Here is an 8,872-nt window from a genome sequence, read left to right as displayed (position 1 = left end):
GCTTTGTGCAATATGAGATGCGTTGGTGAGAGAGCAGGGCCCTCGGGCACTGCCAACCTATAAGTGTCAATCCATGAAGTATAAAGCACAAGAACCGAGCCATGAGCTCTAACCTGCTAACAACTATTCTCAACACAGTCTAAATGACTTGCCTAGCTTCGTGCAAAATGAGATGCGTTGGTGAAGGAGTAGGGCCCTTGAGCTATACCAACCTATAAGTGCCAATCCATGAAGTATAAAGCACATGAACCAAGCCATCAGCTCTAACCTGCTAACAGCTATTCTCAACGTAGTCTAAATGACTTGCCGAACTTCGTGCAATATGAGATGCTTTGGTGAGGGAGCAAGGCCCTCAGGCTCTGCGAACTTATAAGTGCCAATCCATGAAGTATAAAGCACAGGAACTGAGCCATGAGCTCTGACCTGCTAACAGCTATTCTCAATGCAGTCTAAATGACTTGCCGAGTTTCGTGCAATATGAGATGCGTTGGTGAGGGAGCAAGGCCCTCAGGCTTTGCCAACCTATAAGTGCCAATCCACGAAGTATAAAGCATAGGAACCGAGCCATGAGCTCTGACCTGCTAATAGCTATTCTCAACATAGTCTAAATGACTTGCTGAGCTTCGTGCAATATGAGATGCGTTGGTGAGAGAGCAGGGCCCTCAAGCTCTGCCAACCTGTAAGTGCCAATTCACGAAGTATAAAGTACAAGAACCGAGCCATGAGCTCTGACCTGCTAACAGCTATTCTCAACGCAGTCTAAATGACATGCCGAATTAACTAAAAAATGGTAGTTCGGAAAAACTTCACGCTAATGGATCTTTCACAGGTTGGATTAAAAAAGCTCAACATACAAAAGCAGAATAAAAACAAAGAGTGGTGCAAACAGATATACAAAAGCATCGTAGTCCTTTTATTTCCCAAACAAGGTTACAACAGGGGTACAAAAAGAATATTACATCGACAAAAGCTATGAAAAAGAAAAGAAAAATCTCGTCTGGATAAAAATGAGGTGATCAGCAGTGCAATATCTCCATCAGAGAGGAGACCGTCGAGTAGAATCCCATTCTGGGCCTACAGAGTAGAGAGATCGGCAGTGCTGCCTTGGCCAGACGAAATAGGGAGATCGGCAAAGTGACTTCCCCCTCAGAGAAGATGGGTGCCTTGTCGGTCCGGGTTCATCTGAGCAGAACTAGAATGCTCAGCGGTGTAGTTATATCCCCCCCCGAAGGGAAGCTTGACTTCCTTTCTCAAGAAGAAGGGAATCTGGCGGCACCCCACCCAGGTTCTTTGAAGGGCGGCATCCTAGGGAACAGAGGGTCGGTAAGGAGGCAAGAGGAATCAACTCCAAAGATTTGATTGCCCCTTTGAACTGTCTGTTCCTGCCCTCCTCAGTCGCAGCTGCCGCACCACTGTCTTGATCGAGCATATTACATAACTCATAGGCAGTGAGTTCTAATACAACGCTTACAGAGGTTGATTCCCGTAAGCAAGGGGCCAAGAATAAGCGAGGCACCATAAGAAAAAGGGTAAGGACAAGAGATATGGGAAGTTTGTTTCTTCTTCGATATTCGAATCGCCATAACCAGTGACAGCCTGAGCACAAAAGGAGAAGGCATCGCCCCTTGTAACGCCTGAACATAGGCTCATCAAGTAAAGGACTACAGAATACAACAGGCAAAAAAAAAAAAAAAAAGGAGGAAAATCGAAAGCTTGAATTAGCCGAACCCAGACAAACTAGAGGTATATTATTTTGTGTGAAGTTATCAAAATCATGTTAAAAACCCAATGTAGACTGAAAACAGCAAAGGTAGCGCACAAACTGTTAGCATACCTCCATACAAATATGAAGACTTCACAAGGATCAAGATTGGTGTGAAGAACCACCACTCGGCAATCACCCTTACAAGGGTACATGCTCAGTACCCGTCTGTACGAAAGGGTCTCACTCGCCAGTCTGTTAGTGTTGAATCTCCACTAGCAATGAATGGATTTAAACAGTTCAGGTAAAGAAGAAAGGCCAGCAAATACAATAAGCAGTACGACAACAAACAAGAGATGTATGTGAAGTTAAAAATGCGCCATTACCATTGCTATCGTCAAAATTAAAAACAAACAAAGGGCAAATACACGCGGGCGACATAAAGGGAAGCTGAGAACTAAAAAGGAGCATCGCGAAAGGCTAAGGGCATGTCCTTTACTCCCCACGTCTAGCATTTTCTCGTAGGCATACGTGTTTGGCAAGATCTCTCGAAGATTCAGAGTTCGAAGATCGGTCTCGGGGTGCTGAAGAAGCATTTCCTGAAGACGCTCAAGACCTTCCTTATACCCATTGATCCAGGCTCTATTGCAAAGGGCTAGAGCCTTTTTGAGTTGGGACTCCAGTTGGTCTGCGTGGTCCCGAGCTACCTCTAGAGAAGACTCCATGTAGGAAACTAAGGCCTAGGCTAAAGCCTTTGTTACATCTCCTCGTCTGGCTATTCCCAAGTACTTATGAAACATGCGACATTGAATCTGGGTGGCGCACTTATTCTCATTCGCCAGCATTTCAATGGTTTCCTCACTTTGCCTCAACTCTTCTTGAGCGAACTCCAGCTCGGCCACATATATATATATATTAATAGCTATAACTATATAGTAACTATATATAATACTTACACTGTAGTAGCTATAAAACTAATAACTACTATATATATATTAATTATATTAACTTGTATAATTATCATAACTTATATATAGTAGCTATATAATTAAGCCATTGTAATTATACTAAGTACTTAGTATGTCCTTAGTATAATAGAATAAATATATTTACAAATAATATACTAAATATATTAATTAAAAGTATTATAATGCTATTATTAGTTTTATTTTTATACTTTTGTACTTTGTAATATTAGTATTATTATATATTACTATTAGTAATATAATTATAAATATATTAGTATAATAAACGTTCGAACGGATATTTATCCAGTTCGAACGAGACGCCACGTCATTATAGACCTACTTCGAATACAATGAAACAAATCATTCCAGTTCGAACTAGCTACTGTCGAGACCTCTGATTTTGCCCCTTATCTCCGCCACGAAAACCGCCACTCAACCACCGTTGCAACCCCACATTAGGCCATTGCCAAGTTCAAATTTTGGCTAGAATTTCAAGTTTTAGCTATAACGTTAATTTTTGGGTAGGTGAATCCACATTGGACTAGTTATCTTAAAGTCAAAATAATAATATAATATTATATATTTTAATAGTTTTTTATAATTTTTTTTATTTTATAAATACACTTTATATATTAATTAATAATTGAATTTTTACTTAAAATTATTATTTCTAAACTATTTTCTTCCTCAACCTAATTATCCAACAAACACATACAAACCAAACTTTCTTTCAGCTTAAAATATAAATAAAAATAATGACCCCAATTCTCAAACCTATTGGGAAATATATAAATAAAGAAATAAGGAGAAATTGAAAATATCCAAAAAGAAAATAGAAGAAGAATACACAGAAGTGGAAAACATTTCTTGCAAGGGAGAAAAGAGTGAGGGAAAGAGAAAGGGATAGTTGGTGGAAAACATTAAAATAATTGTTTGGTCCGTGAACAGTCACTCTCCAAATATGACTAGCCCCCTTAATTTACTGTAACTCATATCTTGAGCTTTAGTAGTTTGTCTAGTTCAATGTAGATGATTTTTCTCATGCCTAGCCAAAATGTGAAGATACATTGGCATTTGGCTAGTCCATTGCCAATGCTCTAAGAGGTATGGGTCAAGTCTCAATATCTATTGTTTGGTTTTATGTTCGAATGAGTTGTGTTTAGGGGGGGGGGGGTATGGATTTCGAATCCGAAACCCCCCGTTTTGGTGTATTCCCCAAGAAATAACATCAAAATAATCAGTAGAAATGATTGGGCTTCACTCCTTAATCATTTATACTGATTAAAACAAATGATAACATCTAGACACTACAAGAAAATCCAATTTTTGCTACCAAAGAAAATTGCTGCGAGCAGTTTTTGGACGTAACTGCTGGTAATTACTGTAGCCACAATTTTCTCGTGGCGACCTCTAAATTCACCATAAAAAATAATCTATTGCGGCAACATAATGTTGTCACAATAGATATTAGCCTGAACCGTACTTAAATGACAAGTTATTGTCTTGTCACAGCGACATTATTATCGCCGCAATAGCTGATAACACCTAAATTGACCGGATGCCACTGTGTGTCTCTCCGCAAACGAAAATTTCTCCTCCCGCAAACAGAGCTCTCTATTTTCTCCTTGACCCGTCGATTTTTCTCCTCCTGCAAACCACCTCCTACACGCCGTCACTCAACGCCGTCACTCCACGCCTCCTCGCCTCCTCGCCTGGCCAGTAAGTCTCCTCTGTCTCTCTCTTTATCTTTCACCGTTCGTATATATATCTCTCCCTCTCTCTCGATAACTTTCACTTAGTCCATTTGGTCTCTTCCTCCATGATTAAGGCTGCCCCACCGTATCGCGCCACCTCCTCCACACGGTCCCTATTTCAGCAAGCTATCTCAAACTCCTTTCAATCTTAAAGGTACTTCTCTCCCTCAATCTGTGTCTATCTGATCTCTCTGTTTTGGGTATTTCCATTTAGCTAGGGCGTTTTGTTCAATTGCAGTAAATAATGTAAAATTAAAGTGCATGCTTTATCTACATTACGAATTCTTTGATGCGGAAGGATTGGTTTTGATCAGTTTTTCATATACTGGGTGGTTGGTTTTTCATAAATCTAATTGGGATTTTTTTTATAGGTTTTAATGGGAATTTTGTAATGATATTTTGAGTTATTGGCTTCTAGATATATATATATATATAGGCGTACAGCTGGTGGTTTCCCTTTTTGCCTTCACATGGTCATTAGTACATATCTCAAACTACTCAAACTACTCAAAACCACTACCACCAAATGCCTCGTCAACCAATGAAATAATAGAATTATTGTTTAACAATGATTCTTCTAAATTGGGAGAATTTCTGGATTTCTTATTTCTGAATCATACATGAATTATGATATATCAATTTTTTAATTCCCTAAATGGGAAATAATAAATATAAAAAGCTTTTGTTGGGAGGGAAAATGAGATTGTTGGCTATCAATTGTTTTCATGAACTAAGTAATTGTGAGGACAAAGATTTTACCCTTATGAATAGGGAAAGAGTTTGAAAACTTGTAGCATACTTAAAATTACTAAGAGTAGTTTTATGTTGTTAGTATTGTGGATTTGAGGATCTAGATCAAGAAATAATATTAGTGTTATTTATATTTAAAGTACTATATAGAAATATAATCTATTTTATATATTATTAATACATATGTAATATAATATATCTCTTATACTATAAAAGAGCCTTACGGATGAAGAAAAATATTTTGTGTTTGAGGGGGTACGGTGAAATTATGATTGGTTCCTTTTTATGGAGTTATTTCGCACAAAAGGTTGGATTTTCGTTCGTGAAATTCCATATATCTCTCTTCACTAACAATATTATATCATGCCTAGCTATTTGAGTTGTCTTTAGCTTTTGTAAGTTGTTGTATTTGTTTCCTTGAGGCTGTCGAGAAGAAATTAACAGTATACTTACTCCCATGTCAATGGCTGCTAGTCATGTTGTCAAGTAATTTGTTGAGAATACTGATGATATAACAGATTTTAATGAATTATTGGAGGCTTTTGCTTAGTTTAGTTTGTACATGCAATGAGCCTACTTGATGCACCAATGAGCCTGCTGGATGCTACATATATGGATTCACTCCCAGGTTTAAATTAATGTAATTTCCTTAAATTAATGTATAACCATGTTGACAACAATTCCAATGAGATGCACACATTCTTCATGTGTTTAGTGTCAGTAGACGTTTTTAGGAATTTAAGGAATTGCATGACAATTAGAAGAAACCTGCTATAATGTATGATGTGAATATAAATGAAATGTTCACATTCAAGCTTATTTGTATGAAATCTGGACGGCAATGTACATGATAATTATTGGTAAAATCTATGGTGTTTGAATTATATTAAATCTAAAACAAAAGTCCTCAAATATAGGTTTGGCAGAGTACATAAATGAGAGGAATCTCAAAGATAATTTGCTATTGGAAAAGCTTAAATTATTCCTTGGTTACATACGTTACTACTCTTTAGACTTCTTCTTCTTGATCTTCTTTATTTTTTTTGAGTTAGTGTGGTGTAAATACTAAAGAATCACTACAAGAAAAAGCTGTTTTTTCTGCCAAAAACTATAAAATCCTGTGAACTTTAGTTGAAATGGCAAGTTATGTTCTTTTCGCCACGACATTTTTATCCCCTAATTTCATACCACTTGAAGGTGTCATTTGAAAAGATGGAAAACATGGCCGTATGGAGGGTTCTGAGAAATAACTTTATTAATTCATGTATATGATCTGCCTAGCTAGATCACCTACAAGTCGCCGGTCTTTCTATTTTCTCTTTCACTTTTATCCTTCTTTTCATTTTCACCCTGTTGTCACTATGACCCAAGCTAATGCTAATGCTCTACCACTCTTTAAATTCCTAGCAACAAGTAGTGGTCCTCCAGATGATGTTACAACTACTTCCTTTTCTTGACCCTTTTTGCAAGCGTATACACTAAGTTTTGTTGTCCCACATTTATTTTTTTATTAGTTGATTGGTACGTACTCTCATCTGTCCCATTTTGGTTTCATAGGCCTTAAGCACTATTTCATGGCTTCAACCTAGCTAGAATCATCACGTACTGCATCTATTCTTAAAACTCAAGAACCTGTCCAATGCGTTTTAAGTTTTTTCCATGTCCAAGCCCATATAATATATATATATATATATATATATGTATACACACACACACAACCCCAGCACTACTCCATTATCAATAATATTGGTTTATATATGTTCATCTAATTATACTTATAATAGGGGTACTGTCTCAGATAAACTTCTAATTAGAAAAACGACTTTTAGATGGTAATTATGGTGGTGGTAAAGGTACTTGATTAATCTATAACATAATTTTTTTTTTCCTTCCACTATAATAGAATTTTTACCAAGGGAATCTTTGCCCCCTTGTTTAAACTGTCCTCTCATGTTTCAACCTTAGCATTGTTAAGAGGTTTAACATCACTTTCATTGTTAGAACATTAAAAATTTCAGGAATTAGACTTTGTCTCTAGCTTAACTCTCTTTTTTTTTTTTAGACTTAGGTTGATGCTATCATTCCCTTCCCTTTTTCTATTCTAATACCAATCAAGTGTTTTTGTTTTTTAGTTCTCAAATAGGTCTATTGATGGAGATTTTATGTGCATAGCTAAGGGTTGTGAACCAGAAATGAGCTGTTTACGTAAAAACATATATGATTTCTACTCCATTTATTATATTTAGTTGATTATTTATTTCTACTTCATTTATTTATTTGCTCACACATTGCATCTTTCTTTTTCCACAGTGCTACTGAACTTATTCTATATAAGCTGAAACTGCCGGGGAAGATAACTTCAGTCCACAGTGCTGCCGAGTTTATAGCTTAGTTTAAGCATAAATTGATACAGAAGATAATTGCACATTGACATTTCACTTGTAAATTTGTAATGGACAAGTTTGAATATCTGGATGTTGAACTGTCTGGAACATTTTGTGTCTGATATAACACATGGTCAATCATCTACTTTGTTCAGGTGACCATAGCATGGGAACAAAGTAGATGATTGTTTTGTATACGTGTATGAAGTATTTCCTGGAAAATCAACTTCTCTTGATGGATATGTACTTGATCTTGGGATTCTTGGAAATTAAATATTGTGAGTTATACTAATAGATGCAGGTGATATTCTGAATCTTAGTGCAAAATGTATCAATCATGTAAAAATTGGGAAGGTATGGAAATTGTATGCATATGGACCACTATCCTCTATATTACCCACTTCAACTTGCTCTGTTTGGAAGGGAAACAATAATTAGTAAAAGTTGAGGCTGGCAACCTCCATATTACTTCCAACATCTTTATATTTCTTGATGAACGCTAGCATTTGTGATGTGGTTATACCCACTTTCATTCATCTATAATTGAGCATTAACATTTATCATCACCGTTCTACACTATCAATTAACTTTTACATCTTTTATGTACATTTATAGGACCTATTTATTACATGAAGGATTGCCTTTTGGAAACTCCTCTTCTCAATTTGATTTGATTTGATTTTATAAAATCATTCTAATGCTACATCAATATCATATAAACATTGTTACATGTGCTTTTCATTATCCGGAATTACAATAAAAGGAAAAAATAACTCAAAATGGCGATCTGTAAGGGAAATCAACATTTATTTGCCTCATCCAACGTGTGCGCCGAGTCAGATCACGGTTTCCTACCATCTTTGCACTGAATTGCCAACTCAAGGTATCCCAACGCTCTCAACGTGCCATATGAAAGTTTAGCATCATTTGACTCGGATCCTCCTGCATGTTAAATACATAGACGTTAAATATTCCCTTTTATTATGAATAGGTATGAGAATCTATGAAAAGGTATGGAAAAAATGATGTATAATTGAAATTGAATTGGGAGCTAAAATCATTGAATAACATATATAGTGAAATATAAAAATTATCTTGGTATTTGTCCGAATGTAATTTTATATTTTATATTTTTAAATTATAGGAATTAAACACTATAAAATCTAATGTCCAGATATGTATTTTTTTTTATATATCTAATTTAATGATCAACTTTGTATTCAAATGTAATAACATTGAAGGGCCTGAATTAAAAAAGGTTGTTTTTTATGTTAATGTAAATTTACGGGTTGTTTGAAGCTTTCTTGTTTTTTT

The 8,872-nt window shown here is 36.0% G+C and overlaps 1 long non-coding RNA gene across 1 annotated transcript; it reads left to right on the top strand.

Moving 5' to 3' along the window:
• The first annotated feature begins 4,367 nt into the window (after positions 1–4,367).
• Positions 4,368–7,854, top strand: LOC108994754. Its single transcript, XR_001996754.2, has 3 exons — positions 4,368–4,389; positions 4,499–4,578; positions 7,485–7,854. It is a non-coding gene; the product is annotated as an uncharacterized LOC108994754 (long non-coding RNA).
• The last annotated feature ends 1,018 nt before the right edge of the window (positions 7,855–8,872 follow it).

This window comes from Juglans regia, chromosome 12, assembly GCF_001411555.2.
Source record: "Juglans regia cultivar Chandler chromosome 12, Walnut 2.0, whole genome shotgun sequence".
In the NCBI taxonomy this organism is placed as follows: domain Eukaryota; kingdom Viridiplantae; phylum Streptophyta; class Magnoliopsida; order Fagales; family Juglandaceae; genus Juglans; species Juglans regia.
This window is presented reverse-complemented; position numbering and strand designations above follow the sequence as displayed.